The 25,469-nt window shown below is 35.9% G+C and overlaps 1 long non-coding RNA gene across 1 annotated transcript; it reads right to left on the bottom strand.

Moving 5' to 3' along the window:
- Positions 1 to 272: 272 nt before the first annotated feature.
- Positions 273 to 23,885, bottom strand: LOC150084289 (uncharacterized). Its single transcript, XR_016547058.1, has 3 exons — positions 23,812 to 23,885; positions 8,344 to 8,394; positions 273 to 354 (listed from the first exon to the last, which is right to left on the bottom strand). It is a non-coding gene; the product is annotated as an uncharacterized LOC150084289 (long non-coding RNA).
- Positions 23,886 to 25,469: the final 1,584 nt, after the last annotated feature.

Genomic DNA, 25,469 nt, shown 5'->3' with positions numbered 1-25,469 from the left:
ATTTTTTTTTTTTTTTTTACAAAAGTAATCTAAAAATTGATTATCCATGATAAAATCTCACATGAATGCTCATTCCCCCACCTATTCATATAAAAAATACATATATAACTAGCTGTAACTGCAACTTTTTACTTATGGGATCTTTCTCAAGATTTAAGTATGTACATCTTTAAACATTATTTTCATTTATTGATTTTGATAATCATTAACTATACAAATAAAAATTTCCATGGTTATTGCTATGTAAAAATTATATTCTTCAAAAGTATCTTCCCATGAAAACTGCTGATAAGATGGCAAGAATGATTTGTAAGGGTGATGAGAGTAATAAAAGGGCTCCATTGCATCTAAGTCCTGTAATGGAAAGATGTTAAATTTGATTAGTGAACACGATCACATAATTATTACAATATTAACAGTTCTACAAAAGTTTTAACAAACAATGTAGGGAAACATGCAGAAGATTGTATTTTTTTTTATTTCATTCACTCTACACAAAACAATTTTTTCATGCTTAAGTACTATTTTGTACAATTATAAGTAGATAATGAATAATAGCTGGACTTGTTCTTTTGCTATAATCAGCTAATTAGAGCTAGTAGACCTTTTAAAAGTGTACATAGACAGTGAGTGGCACATACATTGCAAGGTTGAACTAGTATGATGCCACTGTTAACTTTTAAACTGGTTTACCTGCTATAATAAAACAATCCCAAAGCAGTTTTAAGCTCCTCTGGTTACAGCTGGACAGAGTGTAAGCAGGAATGTATTTATTTACTTAATTCCAAACTGAAATCTGCACTAAGAAAAACAGTATTTTTTCCATAATGGCAGCGATTTTTCATATGTGAGATTATAGCAGATTGTCTCAGCATTATACTGTGGATAAAAGGCACTTAATAAGCAGATAAAGAAGTAAAATATAAGAGGATTTAATTCTCAGCCAGAGGATATCAGAATACTGCAGAAAAGAAACACATCTGGTATTTCTCTTTTTTTTTTTTTTTTTTTTTTTTTTTATATTTTCACCAAAGCTTTAGTTGCTTTGGTGCAAATATTAAAAATTAAACAGCAAATTGTTAACTGGGTACTGTAGTGGAGTGGTCCAGTGCAAAGGTACAGGCACTCACATATGAATGGCTGTAGTGCAAGTACATGACTACTAAATACAGTGATTCTCTCTATTTTGGGAACTTCTCTGGCTTTTTATAGTTGTTGTGCAGTATAAACAGAAATTTATTTATTTTATATATGCAATGAAAATGATGGTACATATTAAAAAGCATGGAATGCAGAAAAACAATCAAAATTTTGCTTATTATGTATTACACACAGCTGGACTGATTATTTGAAAACATGACTGATTATTTATAAGCATATTAAACTTACTTGGGCAGTAAAAATTTAATTCATAAGTTTAATTTACCAAAAAAAGTGATATAAGTAGCCAAGTGGTCAGGAGCGGGAGTGCAGTGGCACACGCTCTTTGAGTAGACCGGGGTTCAAGTCCCTGACTGCTAAATACTGTCAATCTGCCAACTCGCACTCAACCAGCATGGCAGATTATGGTTAATTTCCCTTAACATGAATTGTTGAGGTGGCTTCCATCCTGCAGTGGGTTGAATAATGGCTGCAGTTTTAATGGAGTTCTCAAAGGGTTTAAACATTTATATCATGGCCAGTTTTGCATATATTTCACTAATTTATTTTATTCCAATCAATATCTATACAAATTAAAATATCATTTCCATATTGATAGAGATTATTTTTGAACCCAAGTGATATGTTGGCAAATTTTATATTGACACTTTCAAAGTACTATATCTACAGCATGGCCAGAATTTTTTTAAAAATTTTTCATTGAATGTTTTTCTTTTCTATTGTACCTACTACCATATTTCCAAGAGGGGAAATTAGCTACTATATTTGCTTCAATATATTCAGTAGTCATTTGAAGAGCAATTTTTGTAAACAACAGGACTCGTCAGAGATTAATTACTGTAGATACCCAGTTTCTCTCCTCAAAGAGTGCATTACATGCAGTTACAAAGTAAATTTTGTAAATAACAGTACATGACATCCTTGCATCTAATAGAAGTTAAGATAGCAAAAACTGCTAAGGGCTAACCTAGGCAAAAAATATACATGAACTGACAAGTGATTTATGGAGAAATCAGGTCACTTCACTTCACTTCAGCACAATGATAAGCTGGAAAGTTTGGCTTTTAATTTAGTTTTCTCAAAACCTGGTAAATACTAAGGCATCAGAAATAAATACATGGTAAATATTAGTAAATCAATAGGACTGAAATAATGGCCGCCAAAAGAAAAAAATTATATAGTTGAAGAAAAGTTCAAGATTATTAAAAGAGTTAAGAGTGGTGAAACAAAATGCAGTATATTTTGCAAGTGTAAAATTCCAGAAGGAACCATCCATGTTTTGATGAAAGAGGAAGAAAAATTGTGCTCATTTGTAGACTCCGTAGAAGCTGAAGAGACCTCCAAAGAAAGAAAACAGTGATGTAGACCAATGCTTATATAAGTGGTTTCTACAGAAGCATAGTGAAGGAGTACTGATAAATGGGGTAATTTTTAAATTTCACAATTTCAAGGCTACTTGGTGGAGATGATGACAAATTTAAAACTTCTGAAAGGTGGCTTTGGAGATGGAAGACTTGTCATGGGATATCCTAGCTTTGTCATTAGGCAAATCTGCAACTAGTGACATTACAGCAGTATCAGATTTTTCAGATGGATTTTCCCTTCACAAGCCCATGCTGTGATCCCTTTAAGATTTCATTCTTATCAATGTTATCAGAGAAAGTACAAGGGGTCCAAATATTCCTGACTTGATCTTTCTCATGAAGGATCTAAGTATCATAAAAGATATGACAATATGAGAACCATTATCGGGTAGCAACCACAATGTCATAAAATGGGTAGGAAAATTTCAGTGGTCAAAGGCAAAGGAGAGAGTTTTTCAATTTTAAGAGAGGGGGCAGATAGAGTAAGAAAACAATATTGCAGATCAAGTTAGAAAAGTAAAAGATGAGTTTTGCTTTCACACTTCTGAAAGAGTATGAGAAATCATTTGCAAAAAGAAATATGAATGGGAACAAGGAATTTTTCCATATATTAACACAAAAATGAGGACAAATGTTATATAGATCTCTTCCAACTATGAAATAGAGAAATCTCAAACAATCCAAACAGAAATGCAGATGAGATGAACAGGTATTTTGCATCCATTTTTACAACTGAAAACCCATTTGAACTAGGGAGAAAACAAAGAAAGTCAGATTACAACAATATTAGTAATAGAATGATCTCTGAGAAGCACCTATTAGAAAACTACTGAGATGAAAATGGGTAAGGTTCCTGGGGTTGATGGTGCATCCAATTATATTAAAGAATGTGGCAAAGGAGTGTAACATATCACACTGAGATCACCATTAAATTCTGAGGCAACTCCTGGAGAACTGCAAATGTCTCATTTATCCATAATGGAAGGGCTATGATGGAGACGAGTAAAATACCAGTAATTTTGGCTTCTGTGGCTGGTAAGATAATGTTTTAATTGTATTTGTACAATTAAAAATTATTCTGCCAAAGGAATGGAAAAATATGCCAGTCGCTTGGGTCATGTTTCAGCATCAGACAACATACACAAAGACATTTTCCACAGCACAGATCCTTGGTCTACAGGAAGTAGCTATAGTTTGCGGCTCAATTGTCAGGGAAATGGTAAATATACTGTACAAAAAAAAACAAGTGGAATAGGACCAGGTTATGTCTGCCAGTAGCTAAAGTAGATGACACTGTAGAGCAGGTATCATAAGGGCACAGGTGATACTGTCGACATGTTTGGTACCAATGATATTAAGAATAGTTGATCTGAGGGTTTAATTTATAAGTACAGAGCAATGTCGAGGAAAAAGTCGTGACTTAGGATTGAAATTGAAAGTGTCTGCAATCCTGCCCAGACACCAGAGGAGGAAGTACATGATAAGAGCCTTGTCAACTAATTTGACCCTGGAGAGACTGTGCAAGACTCATGGGTACAATTTTTCTCAGAATGGTCTGTGCTTGTTAATAGGAGAGACTTTTTACAGTGATGGGATACACTTAAATAGAAGGGGTAAGTGCAAGGGTATTTGCTAATGCTATCAAGGCAGTTTTAGGTGGATCATAAAACTTCTAGCTTGGAGGGATACACAGATTAATACATTAACAGTAGCTGCAGCAAAGGTGAAAGTGATTCTTGCACTACTTCTGTTGGAACACGCAGCAGCAGCCTGGAAAACAAGATGTTTTTGGGATATCAAGATCAGGTGTGGGTCCTCATGGAACAAGCAAATACACAGGTTTTGTTACAGTTACTAAGAGTAAACACAGTTGCAGGTATATCTGTATACACATTAATGCTAGGAGCACAGTAAATAAATTTGATTAATTTGAAGTGCTGATCAAATCATTAAATGCAGACAATGTGGGGATTCAGAGACATATCACTCAGGGATAAGGGATTCAGAATTTGAATATGGGGAGCACAGTGTGTATAGAAAGGACATTTTTTAAAATTTATTATACTAGACAGTCCCAGCCAGTTTTTCTGGAAATCCTACCAAACAGGTTAGGAGAGAGGGGGTAGGGGTTACGCTCTTAGTTAAGAAGCACATAAAATCTAAGGCAGTGTATCCAGTGGACCTGGGTGGTCAGTGTAGTGCTCAGTCAATTTGATGAGCACTGCACTGACTACCCAGTGCTCAGTCAATTGGGTGTGACATAAGCATTGGGAAAACAAAAATGAGAGTAGGAATGTATTATAGGCCATAATGACTGTGATAAACATAAGGAACAACTCTACAGACAAACTAAGTGGACCAGTAAATCAAAATATCTTCTAATGAGGGATTTTTAACTTTCCATATATTGACTGGAAATTGTGGGTTGTTCATGTACACAGTTGCAAGACTTTCCTGGGTTTATTGGATGATTGTTTCCTGCACCTGCATTTTAGAAGTACAACAAGGAAAGCAATATGCTTGACTTGATTATCAGTAGTGACCTTCTTGCATTAAGAATCTAAGGAAAAAAGACTCGCTAACACACTGTATTAATTGCAGGATTTATTTAAAGATGTAACTACTGTCAACAGCAAGGGAAAGGGATTTTGCTTTTGTAAAGGTGACTACAGTGGTCTCAGACAGGTTTTAAATTCTGTACAGTGGGACCAACTGATGAAGTTACCAACAGCAAATATTAAATGGGAAGCATTCAGGGGTATTATTGTAGAAGCCACTGGGTTTTTTTATACCAACTGAGAGATACAGTTTAAGGCATAGACCTATACCAATGTCAGAAGAACTGATGAGACTTTTGGCAGTGAAGAAAAATACATTGGGATACATATAAATTATCAGATAATAAAGAAGCCTACAGTAGGTATAAAACATTCTGCAATCAAGTCACAAAGGAAGTTAGGCATGCTAAGGCAGATTACGAGGTCTTTGGCAAAGAATGAAAAGAAAAGAAAAGCAAAGACACTTCTTTACTTATGTAAAACAGTAGAAGAAAGGAGTTGAATCTGATTGGTCCACTAGGTACAAATGGATTCATGGTCCTGCTCAGATTTCTGACAAACTGAATGGGTATTTTGCATCTACATGCACACATATGGAATTTTTTAGGGTATTTTTGGCAGAAATGAATAAATTCTGGAGGCGAGCTAAATGATTTTGTGATAAATTTGAGAAAAGTGCAGTATTAATTGTTGAAGCTAAATGGAAATTGAAATTGAAAGTGTCTGCATCTAAAAAAAGGCATCTGGGGTGGATGGGACTATCCAGTTATATTAAAGGAGGCAGCAAAATAGATAAGCAAACCTTTAGCCATAATTATGAGAGTAATCCTAGATTCAGGGTTGCTCTCATAAAAAAAAAAAGGTCCCTGTAGTTTGAAGATGTGTAAATGTATCTCCAATTCACAAAGGGAGTCAAAGGGCAACATGAGTAATTACAAACTCGGTAGCTTAAGTTTTGTTTCAGGGAAAATAATGGAGTCACTGGTTAAAGAAATGATGCAGATTCACTGAGATAGAAAAGTAGTTATATTGCAGTCACAGCATGGATTTGTTAAGGGTGATTTTGTCTGGCTAATTGTATTGGATACTTTGAAGGAACTGGAAACAAAAAATAATTTTGATATTATATACTTAGATTTCAGGAAAGCTTTCAGCACTGTTCCACAAAAAAGACTGGAATGTAGGGGCAAGTTATTGCAGTAGATCAAGGGACAGTTGAGTGTGAGAAAGCAATGAGTGGTTATCAATGGGCACCATTCTCCTTGAACTGCTGATATTAGTGGAGTTCTCCAGGGTATAGTGTGAGCTCAGTGTTGTTTTCTACATTTATTAATGATACTGATGAAGGCATATCAGGCTTAATGTCTGTGTTTTCAAATGGTACAAAGCTTGGCAGGTAGTTAATCACAGTAATAAGCATATGCTACTGCAACAAGATCTAGACAAATTTGGCTGAGAAGTAGCAGTTGAAGCTTAATATTAACAAATGCAGAATACTACATATGGGAAGTAGAAATCCCAGATTAATGTACCAGCTATGTGGTATCACACTCAGGGCAATAGAGAATAAAATAAGACCTGGGATTAATTTTGCAGTCACATGAAATTCTTCACGAGGTGCAGACAGGCTACCAAGACAACCCATGGGGTTTTGCCAATGATATGCAGGAATTTTTGCCAGCAGGGATACAGAGGTAATTATCCCTTTGCATAAGGCAAGGGGATAATCACAAGGGATAAGGCAATGTTAGGCCATATCTTGAATGCTGCATACAGGTTGGGAGCCTCATTTTAGGAAGATGTACATCTGTTGGAATGGGTGTAGAGGAGAGCAAAAAGATTAATGAGGGGAGCAAAAGGGTGTTCTTACCAGGAAAGGCTTCAATTCTGCAAACTGCAGAATCTGGAGATCTGATTGAGGTGTTTAAGGCCTTGAATAGATTGGTAAGTGAGGTAATGAAATCCTTCCTCTTTCTCAGACTATACACATGAGGGGACATAAATTCAAACTGAGGAAGGATGGTTGCAGGTTGTAATTGCAATTTTTTTTAGAAGTGTGTAGCTTATTATTTATTATTATTATTATTAGCCATATGGTGCAAGGAAGCCTGAGGCTTATGCTGCACCAGCCAAAAAATAAAATAATAAAATAAATTTTTCTGAATTGCCTCGAGAGAGATAGAGAGAAGTAGAAGGGAATCACCAAGAAAAAGAAGAATGATGATATCCAGCTCAAGACCCTGAGTGTGCCAAGTCCATACTCACTAGATGTGAGTCGCTGGTTGAATAAATTCAAGGAAGAACTAATTAAACTATTAAAGGGGATGGATTGGTGAAATGGCAAGCATTGACTTTATTTATTTTTTTGGGCTGATGTATAAGCATGCTTCCTTGCATAATACAGGAATGTATTATAGGAATAATACATCATAAATTGGTGGAAGGTGTGGAAAGATCGAATGCCATATTACAGGATTAAGGAGGATATTCTTCTAGTCTTCCAATACTTTTGGTTACATAATGTGTATATGTGGGTGTAAATTTCAAATGGTAATCTTCTTTCATTTATGAACAGTGAATTTTACATTATTATCACAGTGACAAGAAAAGATTATAAGAACCATTAAAATCTATACAAAAAATGAAATATTGGTATTAGCTTGTTTGCTCTTAATTTATGAGTATATTAACTGTTTTGCATATTTCTAGATAATCATGTGATATAAATAAAATTACATGACAGGATCCATGATGCCTACATTGTAAGAATGATGCGCCATTAAAATCAAAACAAACAAACATTGTAAGAAATGCTAGGAATTTTTTGGTGCAAAGATACTGTAAGCAAGCCAAAGAAAATGAGGACGATGTAAAAACTAATTCAAGAATTTAATTATCATGTAAAAACTAATTCAAGAATTTAATTATCATTTTTTAAATTATGCATGTTCTCCATGCTATTGTAAACATTTGTTTAAGAATATCTAATTATCCATTTATACTACCATTAAGCTTATGGTTCTGAAGTGGGTATTATTATTTTAAGTAAGTTATCATTAGAAATAAATATACAGTTTTTGTACTAATATAGAAAAATACCAGAGAGGAAAACAGATCTGAAACAACATATGGCATGCTATGATTTACAGATTGGAAAATGGCCAGTATAATGGATAACTGAAAAAAATAATAATTTAAAGATTAAAATAAATAAGTTTCCTTTATTAAGACAGGAGAAATTTTTGATAGAAGTAGCTTACCCTCATGCTGAATAGTGAACTTTATCTCATCATACCTTTGACACTCTTCATCTGCAAAAAAAAAAAAAAAAAAAAGACACACTGATTAAACATAGTATTATACTATTACTATAATATATATGTAATTATTTACACTATTAGTACTGTTTATTATTCAGGGTGTGCTACTATCTGTGCATAATTTGGGATGATTTGGGAAGCAGTGGTGAGGCACAAATTCCTGAGTGTTTAGTTTTAATTTTGAATCTTAGTTTTAGATAATAGTGTCTAAATTTTAGTGATGTCACTTTGTCTGAGACAATTGTATAAGCTGTAATAAAAAAAAAAAAAAAAAAAAAAAAAACATATTTTTATAAATTCTGGTAACAAATTTAATATGAAGAATGATCATGTAAATAAATAAATAAATAAAACTTTTAATAAAATAATTTGTAAATAAAATTAATCAGAACAAATTGCAACATCTCTATCTTGACTAATGTGAGTGCTTTTATGAGAGCAACTCAGGTAGAGGTGGGCTTGGTTATGACTATGTAAAATTGAAATAAGTATTTGGCATTCTGTGTTTAGAAGCCCTAATATAAATTTCCAAAGGAGATCATGATTAGAACTAGTACTGTCAAGTGCAATGACATTCATTGTATATACAGTTGTGTAGGAAATTTCCATGTAAACTTGTCATACTTTAATTTCCAATAAAAGTATGGCAAGTGTTGCACAAAGAAAGGTTACATCCTTATCATGTGCAATGAGTGCAAATACTGATATCTGGATATAGCAAAAACTGTCAGACTTTCAGCTGCTGGCATTTGCTGCCAGGCTGTGGATGATCTCAATTTTATGAATTGCATGTCTGGACAGATGAAGCCTAATTCACCAGAGGCAGAGATGACTAACTTGCATAACCTCCCTATGCGAGCAGTGGAAACTTTCACGCTAGTAGTAGGGGCATGTGATGCAAGAAAGCATGTGTATGAGCTTATGCAGCATCAGCCAAAAAAAAAAAAAAAAAAAAAAACACACCATTCCTTCCAAATGCCTGTCCAGTTCCTCCTTAAATTTATTCAACCTATCAACTTCCACAACGGCAGATGGAAGTTTGTTCCAGCAATTAACCACCCGCTGGCTAAAGGCAAATTTCCGCATATCTATTCTACATCTGTCTTTTCTTAATTTGAATTTATGCCCCCTTAGGTTCGTAATCTGAACAAGTGGAAGGATCCCATCAGAATTCAGCATGCTCAATCCATTCAAGGCCTTATACACCTCAACCAGATCACCGTGCAGGTGCCTAGTCTCCAACCACGGCAATTTGCAGAACTTCAGCCTCTCTTGGTAAGAGGATCCCTTCATTCCCCTCACCAATCTTGTTGCCCTTCTCTGTACATGCTCAAGTAAATCGACATCCTTCCTAAAATGAGGCCTCCAGACCTGTACACAGTACTCAAGGCGTGGCCTGACCATTGCCTTATACAGAGGGATAATCACCTCCTTTTCCCTGCTAGCAAAATTCCTATATATCATTGACAAAACCCCCATGACCTGTCCTGGCAGCCTGTCTGCATTGCTCAGAAAACTTCATATCTGCCTGCACAATTACTCCCAGGTCTTTTTCATTGTCTACCACCTTAAGTGTAGTACCACACAGTTGGTACGTTTCTCTGGGGTTACTTCTACCCATATGCAGTACTTTGCATTTGTCAAGGTTAAACTTCAGTTGCCACTTCTTAGCCCATCTGCCCAAATTATCTAGATCCTGTTGCAGTAGCACACTGCCATTACTGTTATTAACAACCCTGCCAACCTTTGTATTATCTGCAAACTTTGACACTAAGCCTGATATACCTTCATCAATATCATTGATAAATATACAAAACAACAGTGGACCCAACACACCGAACCCTGTGGGACTCCACTAATAACATTAGTCCACGAAGAGCAGCACCCATTGATTACCACCCTCTGTCTTCTCCCGCTTAACCATCCTTTTATCCATTGTAGCAACTTACCCTTAATACCATTAATAGTAGACAAGTATCTTTCCAGTACAAGTTCAGCGTCAATGTTTGAGCAGGTATTTTTTAAGACAAATTATGGGTGCTACACATTCTATCATATTGTTTAAATTCACATTTGTATACAGCCTTTCTCAAGAGTGATGTGCTAAGCACCAAATCAACTAAGCCTATGGGGCATGAGCACATCAGTGTTTGTGATAGTGTATATTCTTTTGTTGGTTTGCTAGATGAGAAACCAGAGTTTCTAGGAGATAAAAACCATATAAACCATGCCTGAGACCAACTAACTTGGCCCATGTTTTAAAAAACCGATAAAAGTTCCTCTGTTAAGAATGAATTTGAACCTAGGTCTTTTCCACTTGGAAAAGGAAAGCAATCGTACTTCTCTCCTAACTGCGAGATCCTATCTCAGAAGTACTCTCTATTCTCTTAGAAGAAGTACCTCTGACTCTGTAATAGTGATGCAGCTACATGATGGAGCACATACTCATCATGGACAAAATGTTAGAGCACAGCTGAATGAATAATGTCTCCAGTGATGGCTTAGCCAAACAGGTACAGTTACTTGGCCACCACAATTTCTACATATCAATCCTGTTGATTTTTATGTGTGGGGAGAAAATTTGTGGTGAAGAAATTGCAACACAAGACGAGTTAATAAATCATATCAGATTTCTGCAACTGAAGCCTATAATAATACCTATCCCATTATTTGTTGTTAGTCTCTCTCTATATGTATCTTGAGGCTGAAGGTGGCCCCTTCAAACATTTTACATAACCATTCAAATGTACAAAAGCTACTCTCTACATTATTCTTATGAGGTGTGGCAATAAAGTTCCTGGACTGATTTTGGTGCAGTCATGTTCGATGAGTTTGAAAATAAATGGAAGTGGTTGTAGTACATTGCAGTTCAAACTTCCTCCAATGGATGGTGGTTCTGAGATTGTCAAGTAGGCTGACAGGTTGCAAGTAACAATCAGTTTTGTTAGTAGTGCTAAATGTTCCATGTCACGATTTTGCAATAGAGCAACAAATGAATATCAAATTTTGCTTTAAACTGGGAAAATCTGCAACAGAAATGTATGATGTGTTAAAAATTGTTTATGGTGATGAAACGTTAAGTCATACCAATATGTTTGAATGGTATAAGTGATTCAAAGGAGGAAATGAGGATGTTTGTGATGATTCAAGAAGTGGGTATCCGTCAACCTCTTGAAATGCAGACAGAGTTGCAAAAGTGCAGGAAATTATGGCAAAAGATCAGCTGGTGAGTTGGATATGAATAAGGGGACGATTCGTCAAATTCTGCAAATTTGACTCGTCAAATCTGATTCATGAAATTTAGGAAAAAGGAAGGGCTGTGCAAAATTTTTCCTGCAAAGCCTTACGGATAAGCAGAAGCAACGAATAGTGCCATCATGCAAAAACTTCGTACAGACTTATCAAGACAATCCTAATTTCCTTGACTATTGTCACTGGAGATGAGTATTGGGTGTCTCGGTACAACTCAGACACTAAGTGTCAGAGCATGTTGTGGACTTCAAAACCAGTGAATTAAATCCTAAAAAGCTTCTTTTACAGAAGTCCACGATCAAGGTGATGTTGATCACGTTTTTGAACACAGGCTGTGATTCACAAGGAATTTGTACCTGAAGGGGAGAGAGTTAGTGCTTCAAAGATTACTGAAGTGCATTTCCAGGGTGAGGCCGCAATTTCGAGATTAAGGCAGCTGATTCTTGTTGCATAACAATGCCACAGTCCATTCCACACTTGTTGTCAAGACATTTCTGATGAAACATGGTACTGTATAGATCAATCATCCACTCTAACTTCCCAGTCTAACAACAGCAAACTTCATCTTTTCCAAGGTGAGAACTCCCCTCAAAGGAAAGAAATTTCAGGATGTTGAAAACAAAGAAAAATATAACTGTCAACTGAACATAATCTTTTTGGATGTCTTTGCTGACTCTTTTCAGAAACTTTTAGAACAGTGTAATAAGCAAATTCAATTCAATTCATACTTTGAATAAAAATAAAACCATTTTTGAGTTCCTTCACTTCATATAGAGCCACAGAAAAGGTTCGACAGGCAAAGGCAGTTTATGAGAAATCACTAGCAAACAGAGCAAAGAGGGGGGATAAAGAATTCTTCACATATATAAATGCCAAGAAGAGCAGGACAAACCAGATCGGACTTTTATGTAAGGGAAAGGGGATAGTATTAAATACACCAGCTCCCGTTGCAGATGAACTCAACAGTTATTTTGCATCGATATTTACAAATGAAAAACCTTTTGTGGCAATGAAAAATTGTGGAAGCGAAGTTAAAAAATATGTAATTATTGATATTGAAATTTCGCAAGATTATTTAATGAAAAAACTTTCGAGCCTACAGACCAGTAAGGCTCCTGGAGTTGATGGAATATACCCTATAATCTTAAGGGAGTCAGCAAGCGAGTGCATTGAACCATTGAGGCTAATTATGCGAGCATCACTAGACTCTGGGGAGATTCCCTTGGATTGGAAAAGTGCAAATGCATCTCCCATACATAAGGGTGGCTCTAAAAGTGAAGTTGGAAATTATCGACCTGTCAGTCTGACTTCAGTAGTAGGGAAAATCATGGAGGCAATGATCAAGGGTGGAAGTCAGGATCATTTGGATCAAATTGAAATTCTCAAGGATACTCAGCATGGTTTTATAAAGGTTTGTAAAGGGAAAATTATGTTTAACAAATCTGGTTCGCTATTTCAAAAGGGTCACTCACGAGCTGGATTTAGGGAATAATTTCGACATTGTTTATTTAGATTTCAGCAAAGCTTTTGACTCAGTCCCACATGAGCGGTTGCTTTATAAGCTGGAACAGGTTGGAATCACTGGGAAAATCCTTAGAAGGATGGCTTCAGGGCAGGAGGCAGAAGGTTGTGATAAATGGCTATTCCTCAGATTGGGTTGATATAAGAAGTGGGGTTCCCCAAGGATCAGTATTAGGACCACTGTTGTTTTTAATTTTCATAAATGACATTGATGAAGGGATAGAGGGCGTGATGTCTAAATTTGCAGTTGATGTTAAAATTGGTAGAGTAGTTAATGATCACTGTCAAGCTGAGCTTCTTCAGAGAGACCTAGACAGACTTCAGGAATGGTCAGAAAAATGGCAGCTATGCTTTAATCCAACAAAGTGTAAGGTATTACACCTGGAAAACAAAACAGTAATCCAAAAATAACTTATTCACTTGGTGGAGTTCAACTAAACCCAGTACTGGAGGAAAGGGACGTGGGTGTTACGATACGGTCAGACATGAAATTCTCTGAGCATTGTAAACAGGTTGCAAGGAAGGCCCATGGTGTCCTATCGAACTTTTGCAAGTAGAGATAGGGACGTGATAATCCCATTATATAAGGCTTATGTTAGACCACACTTGGAATACTGTGTTCAAGTATGGAGACCGCACCTAAAGAAAGACACCGAGCTTCTTGAAAGGGTGCAAAGACGGGTAACTCGCCTGGTGAGATCGGCAAAACGGCGTCCTAAGAAGAAAGACTTCGAATATGTGGGTTGCAGAGTTTGGAAACTAGACACCATAGAGGAGATTTGATTGAGGTGTTTAAGGCTCTGAGAGGCATCAGTAAAATGAATGAGGACGAAATTTTCAAGATTATAAATGATGCTAGAACTATGGGACATAAATTCAAGTTATGGGGGGAAATGTTTAGATTGGACTGCAGGAAGTTTTATTTTAGCCAGCGAGTTATAAATTACTGGAATAAGTTGCCTTCATGGGTGGTAGAGGCCGACAGTTTGGGGAAATTCAAAGGTCATCTGGATAGTACTTTTGGGTAAGGGAAGAGCATAGGATGATAGGTTTAATTTCCTTTTTTTTTATTAATTATTATTATTTTTTTTTTTTTGTTTTTATCATTGTTTTGTTCGGATTTTTTTTTTTTTTTTTTTGGCTGGTGCAGCATAAGCCATAGGCTTTCTTGCACCATGCAGCCGTTACTAATACTAATATTCTTTTTATTGCACCAGAATGGGCACTTTTTGACACACCTCATATATGTCCTTATATGCCTTAAAAAGGGAGACAGGTGGTAAACTGGATTTGATAAACAGGTAAACTTTATTCTTGAATAAAGTAGTATGGGAATGTGATGTGTGGAAGTGGTTGAATATGTTACTTATAAGATAATGATGGCAAGGACAAAAAACCACACATAGATGGTGGTGGTTTAGCATTAGAATTAGTTGAGGCATATGATGCAAAAAAGCAAGCTTATAGAGCATCAGCCAAAAGAAAAAAAAAAAAAAAACCCTTCCCATTTCACCCATCCAGTCACTCCAAGTGTTTGTCTAGTTCAGCCTAAAATTTATTATTCGTTTAAGCTATCAACTTCCGGCATATCCGTAGCCAGGTGGGCACGAGCAGCAGTGCATAGCACACGCTTCTTGATTAGACTGGGGTTCGAGCCTGTACCCACCAAATACGGAGGATGTGGAAAGGTCAGGGAATGACCACCGCATATCCCCCTGGAGCAATATGGCCTTAGCTGCTAATGCTTCTAAAAAACAAACAACAGCTATCAACTTCCACTACAACAGATGGAAGTCTGTTCCAGTGATCAACTACCCACTAGCTAAAGGCAAACTTCCGCATATCTATTCTATGACTATCTTTCCTCAATTTGAATTTATGCTCCCTCAGGTTCTCAATCTCAGCAAGTGGAAGTATTCCATCAGCATTGAGCCTGCTCAAACCATTCAAGTCCTTGTACGCCTCAATCAGATCACCTCGCAGGTGCCTGGTCTCCAGATGCTGCAACTTATAGAATTTAAGCCTCTTCTGGTAAGAGAACCACTTTGTTCCTTTCACTAATTTTGTTGCCTTTCTCTGTACTTCTTCTAGCAACTCTATATCCTTCCTAAAATGAGGCCTCCAAACCTGTATGCAGTATTGAAGGTGTGGCCTGACCATTGCCTTATACAAAGGTATAATCACCTCTTTGTCTCTACTAGAAAATTCCTATATATCATTGACAAAACTCCATGACCTGCTCTGGCAACCCGTCTGCACTGCTCTCAGCAAACTTCATATCCAACTGCACAATTACACCCAGGTCATTTTCATTCTCCATCTCGCTGAGTGTATCACACTTGGCGAGATGGAGAATGAAAATTCCTAATGCATGAGTCATTACTGTTGATAATCAGATCAAGAGTATTACCCCCTTTGGTTTCCCCTCGAATCCTCCAATAAATCTACAAAAGTCTTGCTATCATGCGAGTGACCAACCCACAAGTTCCAGTCAATATCTGGAAAGTTAAAATCGCCTATTATAAGACATTCTGATTTACTGACCCACCCTATTTCTCTGCACAATTGTTCAATGTACTCATCAGTCATTAGGCCTGTAACACACTCCTACTCTCATTTTCCCTTTCCCAGTGTTTATGTCACACCAAACTGACTCAACATTGCAGTATCCACCCATGTCAACTGGATGCACTTCCTTAGATTTTTTGTTTCTTAACTAACAGCATAATCTCCCCTCCCTTCTACCCTGTCTATCCTTCCTGTACACGTTGTACTCCTCAAATTCCAATTCTGCACTGCTTATATCTGTGTGACACCATGTCTCTGATATCCCAACAATATCTACCTTTGATGCCTTGATCAGCATATCAAATTTATTTATTATTCTTCTAGTATTGGTGTACATGCTAGTATACATACACCTGTTCTTAATCTTAGCTATCCTAACACAGCCCATGTATTTACTTGTTCCATGATGACTCCCAGCAGCTCTTGAAATCCCCAGCAACTTGCTCTCTAGGCTGCTGCTCATTACAACAGAAGCAGTGAAAGAATTGCTTTTGCCTCTGCCTGCAGCTACCGTTAATCTTTTAGTCTGTGAATCCTCCCAAGGTATTACAATGCCAACATCATGTTATGACAAAGACCTCTCTCTCTCTCTCTCTCTCTCTCTCTCTCTCTGTCGCAGATAGAATATATGAGAAAGTAGAATAAATAAATAATTGTTAGAGAGAATTGCTATCTGGTAGTAAGCGGGTATGAATGAGGGTGTGGAAGAGAGAAAGGACGGGCACTGTGTGGGAGATTATGGATTAGGAAGGAAGGATGAGAAAGGAGAGAAACTGGTTGAATTTGGGAGGAAAAATAGAGTAATTCTGAAGCATTCATGTTTGAAGAATCATAAAAGAAGACATTATCACAGCCCTGACCAGATTCTGATGAGCGATAACAGTATAATACTTATGGATGGAAGAGTAAAGTTAAATAGAATTGAGAGGCCAAAGAAAGATAAAAAGAGAATCTGGATAGGATGAGAAGTATGGATAATGAAAATTTTACCAGTATGATAGAAAAGATATTGAGAGATAAGGTCAAAAGTGAAGATGTGGATAAGAACTGGATTGAAATAAGAAATAGGGATACTGAGATTAGTGAGGAAGTAATAGGATATAAGAAAACTAAAAAATGTTGAATAATGATGGAAATGATAAAGAAAAACTGATGAAAGAAGAAGATTGAAGAATGTGAACATAATAGGAAAAAAAAGTAAATATAGAGGTATAAAAAAAGAAAGAAAGGTGTGATTTAATGTTTGAAAGAGTCATGTTTTTAAGTAATGAAATTAAGAAAGGTCCTAGAAAGAATACAACTGAGGACAGAGATGGGGGAATTATTAAAAGATAAGGATACTATACTGAATTTGTGGACTGAACATATATAGAATTTATATGGGGAAAGTGGAAGAGTGGATAAAGCTGATGTTGAGAAGAAATATGGACGGAATGAGGTAAATAGGGTCCAATGATAAGTGAAATGAGGTTAGAGCCACATTAAGTGAAAAGAAGTTGAACTTAATGGGAACACAATGCAAATACTTGAAGCAATGGGAAATGTAGATATAAGGGAACTAACAAAAAGGAAAATGTATAGAAAACGTTATACCTACTATTATAATTACAATAGAGGAGAAAAATAAATGCAATAAAATATAGGATTTCAGAACAATTAGATGATATTTCACAACAAAATGTGTGTTTTAGAAAGGAAGAGGAATGAAGAAAGCAATTGGCATAATGAAAGTTTGAAGGAAAGAAATATAGGAGTGAATATGAATATTTTTGTTTTGTGAATTTTGAAAAAAAAGCACTTGATAGGGTAATTTGGAAAAAGTTGATGGCAATACTAAGGATATGGGATTTGATTGTAAAGAAAAAAGAAATAATTGACTGAGGAACTGTTATGGGATCATAGAGTAATGTTGAGAACAGGTGTGCATAATATGGGGAAAATAAAATTAGGCAGATGTGGCAATCAGTTTTAATATTGATCAAAGCAAGGTACTGCATACAGGTAACAGTAATCCCAGAATAGCATACCAAATGTGTGTTATCATACTCAACATAGTAGAGAACAAAGAGCTAGAGATGCAGAGAGGCTGCTAGGACAGCTTATAAGGTTTGGTCAGTGATATACAGGAATTTTTCTGACAGGGATAAGTGGTAATCATTCTGTTGTATAAGGCACTGGTTAGGCCATTTCTTGAGTACTACATATAAGCTGGATGCCTCATTTTAGGAAGGATGTGATCTGCTAGAACAGGTGCAGAGAGGGAACAAAAAGGTACTCTTACCTATAAAGACTTCCATTCTGCAAATATCAGTGTCTCAAAACTTGGCATCTGTGAAGTGATCTGATTGAGGTTTAAGGCTAGATGGATTGAGCAAGATAAATATTGATGGTATCCTTACTCTTCTTCAGACAACATTCATAAGTGAACATAAATTTAAATTGAGGAAGGATGGTTGCAGGATAGCTGCGAAGCAAATTGTTCCAACAATCAACTACCCAGCAGGGGGTAGTTGATTGTTGCAACAAACTTCTGTCTAGTGTTGCAAGTAGACAGCTTGAATAAATTTAAGGAGGAATCAGATAAATAATTAGAGGGAACAGACAGGTAATGAAGGAAGTTTTTTTTTTTTTTTTTTGTTGATGTTATATAAATAAACTTGCTTTCTTGAATCATTTGCTAATACTAATACTAAAATGGAAATAGGTGAAGTGAGATAAAAGTGTTGTTTATATATATAGATGGCAGTAAGAGAGGTGTGTGTGGGATTGAAGGAGAGGCTAAAGAAAGTGAGTAAAACTATACAGATAGTAAGTTTTGCAGATGATATGACACTAATATCTGGCATAGAAGAGAAGTTACAAACTGTTGGGAAAACTTAAGTTGTGAAAATAATTAGGATTTGAGAGGCAATCTTCCACATGCAGGTAACGAAGAAAGGCTTAAGTTTTGCAAATTATAGTGTCTGGAGACTAGGCACCTGTGAGGTGATCTGATTGAGGTATATAATGCCTTGAATGGTTCGAGCAAGCTCAATGCTGATGGGATTCTTCCTCTTGCTCAGAATAATCGCCTGAGAAGGCATAAATTCAAATTGAGGAAAGACAGTTGTAGGATAGATATGTGGAAGTTTGCCTTTAGCCAGCTGGTGGTTGATTGCTGGAACAAACTTCCATCTGTTGTTGTAGAAGTTGATAGCTTAAATAGATTCAAGGCAGAACTAAACAAACATTTGGAGCGAGTGGATGGGTGAAATGAGAAGGGGGGGTGTGTGTGTGTGTGTGTGTGTGTGTGTTTTTTTTGGCTGATGCTATATAAGCTTGCTTTCTTGCATCATGTGTCCTTGCTAATGCTAATGCTAACATAATGTGAGAAGTATGAAAGGTAGTGTTGTATCTTCCGGCCGACCGGGCTAGCCGGGTGGGTAAAGTGCCTGCCTGGCAACCCAAAGGTCGCGGGTTCGATTCCCGCCTCGGGCTTGGATCAAAGTACTGCAAAAACCTTGGGAGGTGCATTATGGCCACAGAAGCCTATGCGCCAACAACTACCAAAAAAAAAAAAAAAAAAGTTGTATCTTCCATACTTCCTACACTAAAGTTGTGAAACATATGGAATGAGAATAAATTTTGATAAGATTAAAACTGTGATGATGCCATAGCTGCCAGCTTTTAACTTTAAAAAACTGGAGATTGGGTAACTGTAAGCAGGAGGAAAATGGGAGATTTTTTTAGAAAAAAAAGTGGAGGTCTTTTAAAGACCATACTGCACTAGAAATTGAATTTCACTGACAACATTCAAATTTTGTATTAAGATATAAAAGTGAATCAGCACTACATTTAGTTAGGATTTTATTGTCTGTGGATTTTTTGTATTATCTGTTAGACACCAAATGATTCTTATTGGGTGCAGACTATTGCAGTTGACAATACCGTTGCAAACTTTGTCCTTTTCAGAAATGTTGGGTCAAAGTTTTGTTCATAACAATGACCTTGCTATATAAACTTGGCTGTCAAGGGCAATTCCAAAGCTTTATCAGAAAGAAAAGATCTGAGCTCAGTTTTTGTTTTTCTCACTTAGCTGAGTATCCTCTCACCCTCAGCAAGGATAATTCATTATATTTCAACTTCTTTGCACATTTGTCAGTTCCCCAATTCTTTCTTATTTCATAATAGCATTTGGTAGGTTCTCCACTGCAACTGTTTTTGATGCAGACAAAACTGATGCAGCAAAACATCTGTAGCTTCATCTATTTCTTTATCTTTAACAACACCAAGAAGTACTGGAAGCTTGTCTACAAAAAATTTCAAATTTGAAAATGTTGCACTATTAATTAATGAAATATGTGCTACCCCCCAGCATTTATAAGAACATTTTTCAATCGGACATTGTGTACTATGTAATCACATGCAGCAACAGCAACAAAGTACTCCTTCATTGAACAAAAAAACAATCTTTTTTTTTTGTAGACTCTTCATGACCTTCAGAGTAGAAATGCCTATGACTAAGTTATTCTTGTTTAGTCTGCTATGGTAATCAACTTCCAAAATATAAGTAGAAGATTTAAAAACTGCCCATATAAGAAATTTGCACATTTTTAATAATAATCATCCAATTAATTATTGCAAATAATTAATAATAATTGTGCGTAAAATGTGCAAATTAATAATTTGCACTTTTTTTGGCTGATGCTGCATAAGCTTGCTTTCTTGCATTATTTGCCACTACTAATACTAATAACATTCTCAAACATACCTAGGATTAAGGACCTTAGTTAATGGATGTGAGGTATGTTTGCTTGGAGTTCTAGTTTTAAAACATTGGCAGTTCTAGTTTTAAAACATTGGCATAACATTTAAAAGAAACAAGCAAGTTTCTTTATTCAAGCCAGGAGAGAGTTATCACCTTCCTTGGCTTGTTTAGGGTTGCTTTCACCAGAAGCTTGCAATTCAAAAGTTCCTTTTCTTGAGGAGTTCACTAATTTGTTTTCTTTGAAAACACTGTTTTGGATCATGAATTGGATTTGGATGATTCAGTGCCAGATTGAGTGCCTTCTCAATTTGTTAACTGTGAAAATTGCTTATATGGCTTTTTTTCATCCCTTCTAATCTCTTTTTTAAATATACTTGTCAGAGGGGGTCCACTAATGCATAACGCTTCAGTAGTATGCATTTGTTGAAACTGTTTAAACCTGTCTTTCCTTTTAGTACTTCTCTCACAAAACATTCACCTACTTTCACAAGAAGGCATACAGTCCCCTTTTCAGCTTACAAATCATTGAGATGACAAGGACAGCTGTTACCACCAAGTGCTCAGTCTTCTCTTTTAATATCCTTGCTACTCAAGTTTTAAACCTACCCTATCTATGAACAGTGCACCTCTACAATTAGTACAACTCAGAGGAAAATTATGTCCTATGATAAACAATGCAAATAAATGTATTTTAGTTTTCAGACTGCACATACTTTCTTGCTTTTATTTGCAAGAAAATTTATGCTGTTTGAAAATAAAACATATAAAAGTGTTATAAAGATATATATTAATATGCACTGCTAAAAGTAAAGATTTTAAAAACAAGGATTATGATTCCTGCAATAAATACACGAGGGTTATCCCAAAACTAATGCACAAAAGTGTTAATTTAAAATGAATTTATTTTATAACATAATTTACATTAAAAACCTTCAATGTAATCTCCTTCATTCCTTATTAACACTTCCCAATGTTTGTGTAATTTTTGAATACCATTTAACTGTCTGCTGAAGTTGAGCTGTCCGATGCATTTTATCATGGCTGCACTCAACACTTCTAAAGACTGAAATCTTTGTTCACTGGTTCCTTGAGCTTGGGAACAGATTGTAGTTGCAAGGACTCATATCAGGACAATATTGGGGAAGGGGATGAGGTGGTACTTCCCATCATAATTGGTAAAAACAAACTGTACAGACTGTGTAATATGTGGCCTTGAGTTGCCATGGAGTATGAGTACACCAGATTCCACTATCTGTGGCTCCTTCTGAGAAATTTTTGGGCATAATTTTTAATGAAGAAATCTTGCATAGTGATCTCTAGTTGCTGATCTTCCAAGTGGCACATTATCAGCCCCAATAATGCACTCATAATCATAGGCCATGATGGCCATTTATTTCACCTTTAATTGTTGCTGTGACATTTAGAGAGAGAGACATGGCAAAGATGGATGCTTCCATGAATTGATTGTGACTTCAGTTCAGGATCAAAGTCATGTGTCCATCTCTCATCAATGGCAACAATGCAGTTTAAAAACTGATGGGGTAAGATATGCACAAGCTGGGTATGGGAAAAAGAAAATAATGACAAAGAGTTCTTTTCATATGTAAATCAGAGAAGTTCCTTACTTGATTGAACTGGAAGTCATAGAAGGCGCAGCAGAGGTGGCAGAAAGGTTGAATAGGTACTTTGCAATGATTCTTACAGTTTAAAGACCATCAGAACTATGAGGAATCAGTGACAAGGAGTCAGATTGTTATATATTAGATGATATGTCAAACTTTAAAATTAACTCCATATAGAATCATATATGGGGTTAATTTTAAATGAATTGAGCAAAGGTAAGGCTCCCAGAGTGTATGGTATTTATCCTGGTATATTAAAAAATTGTATGCGAGTGCATCATCCCATTGAGAATGTTGATGAGATCATTAGATTCTGTGAAGATTGCCCCTGAACTGGAGAAGTGCTAATATCTTCCCAATCCTCAAAGGTAGTGTTGAAAAACATGATGAGTAACTACAGACTATTTGGCATCAGTGGTGGGAAAGATTGTGGAGTCTCTGATTAAGGGATACAACACAGGACCATCTTGATGGGAATGGTATCCTTAATGGATCACTGCATGGGGTTCATGAAGGGGAAGTTTTTTCTGACCAATCTAATTAAATTATTAAGACAAAGTCATAAAACAGTTGGATGCAAGAAACAACTTTAACATTATTTACCTTGACTTCAGGAAAGATTTTAGTGTGGTTCCCAGTGAAAGGCTAATTATGTAAGCTGGAGAAAATTGGGATTAATAATAAGATCCTTCAATGGATCAAGAGCTGGCTGAAAGATAGGAGACAGAAAATAGTCATAAATGGGTATACCTCAGAATAAACCAGTGTAGCAAGTGAAGTCTTTCAGGGACCAGTGTTTGGGCCACTTCATTTCTTATTTTACTGATGAGGGAGTGCAGGGGAAGTTTCAAAGTTTGCTGATGATTTAAAAGCAGGAAGGATGGTGAATGACCAGAACCAGGCTATTTTGCTTCAAAATGACAGAGTGGTTGCACAAATGGTCTAAAAACTAGCAACGTTAAAGTTTAATGCATCTTAATAAGACACTAGGGAACTGAAATCCAGGAGTTACTTACAAATTAGGGGGATGGTCCAGGATGAAAGTTACTTAGGGGCTACAGTAGGTCAGATATAAAAATTTTCACATAATGTAAACAGGCAGCTAGGAAGGCACTTGTCTATATATCACAGACAAGACACAATCATTCTTGGCTATGATATATAGAACCTTCACAAGTTGAGAAAAGGATATCATTATCTCTTTGTATAAGACGATGATGAGACTGCACTTAGTATATTGTGTTCAGGTCTGGAGGCCACACTTGTAGAAAGACACTTCTAGAAAAGGTTCAGAGAATTGGCTACCAGATCAGTAAGGGTGGTAATCGATGGTCACATGAAGGACAGCTTAGAAAGTGCAGGTTACAAAATTTGGCAATTAGACATCTTAGGGAGGACCTTATAGAGGTATATAAGGCTCTGAAAGGAATTAGTAAAATGAATGAAGGAGATATAGTTTTGGTGGCAAAAGAGAAAAGAACCAGGAGATTCAAATACAACATTTTGGGGAGTAACAGAAGATTGGAACTCATGAAGTTTACTTTCAGGCAGTGTGTTCTAGATCATTGGAAAGTTGAATTGGATAGGCACTTTTTGGTGATGGGAAAGGTATGAATGATGGGGTTTGGTTTTTTTTCGACAGATGCAGAAAAATCCTGCTTCCTTACATCACTTAGCCATTGTAATACTAATACTTACCAGAACACCTATCAGAGTTATTATGACCAATAACAGAAAAGTAAAGTGGCTCACAGCTCTCACGGTGTCCTGTAATAAATAATTTTAAAATTAATTACAGAGTAATTAATAATATTGTATTAATAGCTAAGAACAATAAAACAATAAAAGAGAAAGAAAAAGAAGTGTGCATTTGACAAAATATTTCTGAAAGTCATTCAGTTACATTTCCTGTAAATTCTTCAATATTCCTTATTGAAAAATTTACCCATTTTGGGAGTTAAAATTTACCAAAAAAATGTAGTGAACTCAATTTTAGATCTTGATTTAATGGACTTTGGATTTAATGGAAAATTGACTGGCATCAGAGTGTATTTTGGGTGTGCTCACGATATAGATAAACCAGAACTCATGAGTCACAGCAGCCAACAGAAGCTTCCCAGTCTGTTTATGTATATGTTTACTGTCATATTATTAAATGCTCATCTGTGCAACTATTTCTTTATTATAACCTCACTTACAGCATATCATCAAAGCTAAGGCTTAACAAGCACTTTCCTCGGAAAATGGGATCTCGTGATAAACGTGACAACTCGTTATCCCAGGGAAATACCAAAAATCCCAGGATAATCCTGTTTTTTTTAATTACTTAACTAAAATATAGTTATGGTTACTTAACTAAAATATAAAATTAACTGTTATAATGCTCAATCTGAACTCTATACTTTAGATCTGCCCTTTAGGTGACAGATTAATGCTCTTACATCCAAAACAAAAGACAAATAGTGCAAATGCAGCTATAAAAGTTTAAAGGTTGGACAATTACCCTTTAGCCTTTTAAGCGAGAACTCAGCAACTATATGTTGTAATGTTATTGTTATTTTTGGTTTTTAGGAGCATTAGCAACTAAGGCCATATTGCTCTGGGAATATGCAGTGGTCATTCCCTGACCTTTCTGCATCCTCCGTATTTGGTGGTCACGGGCTCGAACCTCGGTCTAATCAAGAAGCATGTGCTACGCACTGCTGCTCCTGCCTTCCTGGCTACGGAGACGCCATATGTTGTAATGTATTTTTGTAATTATAAAATATTAAATTTAATCCATCATGTGAAATGCAATAAATCAGAGGGAATCCAAAGTGACGGAAATATTTTGTACACTCAGAAGGGACAGAAATTGCAACATGTAAAAAGTGTAACGCCATGATACAATGTAAAAGATTTTCTATGATTGGACTTTTTTGTTATTTAAGAAGCTCTCATAAAGAACTGAAAAGTGAATTAATAAATACAAAAGATGAATATTTTGCATTGGAAACAAGGTACCAACCTTGTTTGAAAACTGAAACTAACAGAATGTATGGAAGAAATTGTTGCAAAATTAGGTTTCATTTTGTGCAGAAACCCATATGAAACAATGAATACAGTACACAAGCAATATGCAGTTGCAAAACAAATTGTAATTGAAGAAATAGCTTAAGAAAATTTCGGATGGTGGAAGATTTACTATTTTATTAGACAAATATACATTTCTAAGAAATCGTTGCTACTTGAATATCGATGTGCATTCCAATGCCAAATTCTGAATTTTGTGTATGGTGTAAATATTTGGGTTGCTTCCAGCAAAGAAAATGTTAGATGTTTTATAAAATAAATTGACAAAACAAATTTTGACTTTC

The sequence above is a fragment of the Mastigoproctus giganteus genome, chromosome 6 (assembly GCF_048544385.1).
Source record: "Mastigoproctus giganteus isolate SK-2022 chromosome 6, ASM4854438v1, whole genome shotgun sequence".
Taxonomy (NCBI): Eukaryota; Metazoa; Arthropoda; class Arachnida; order Uropygi; family Thelyphonidae; genus Mastigoproctus; species Mastigoproctus giganteus.
Note: the sequence above shows the minus strand (reverse complement) of the source record. Positions and strands in the feature narration are given on the sequence as shown.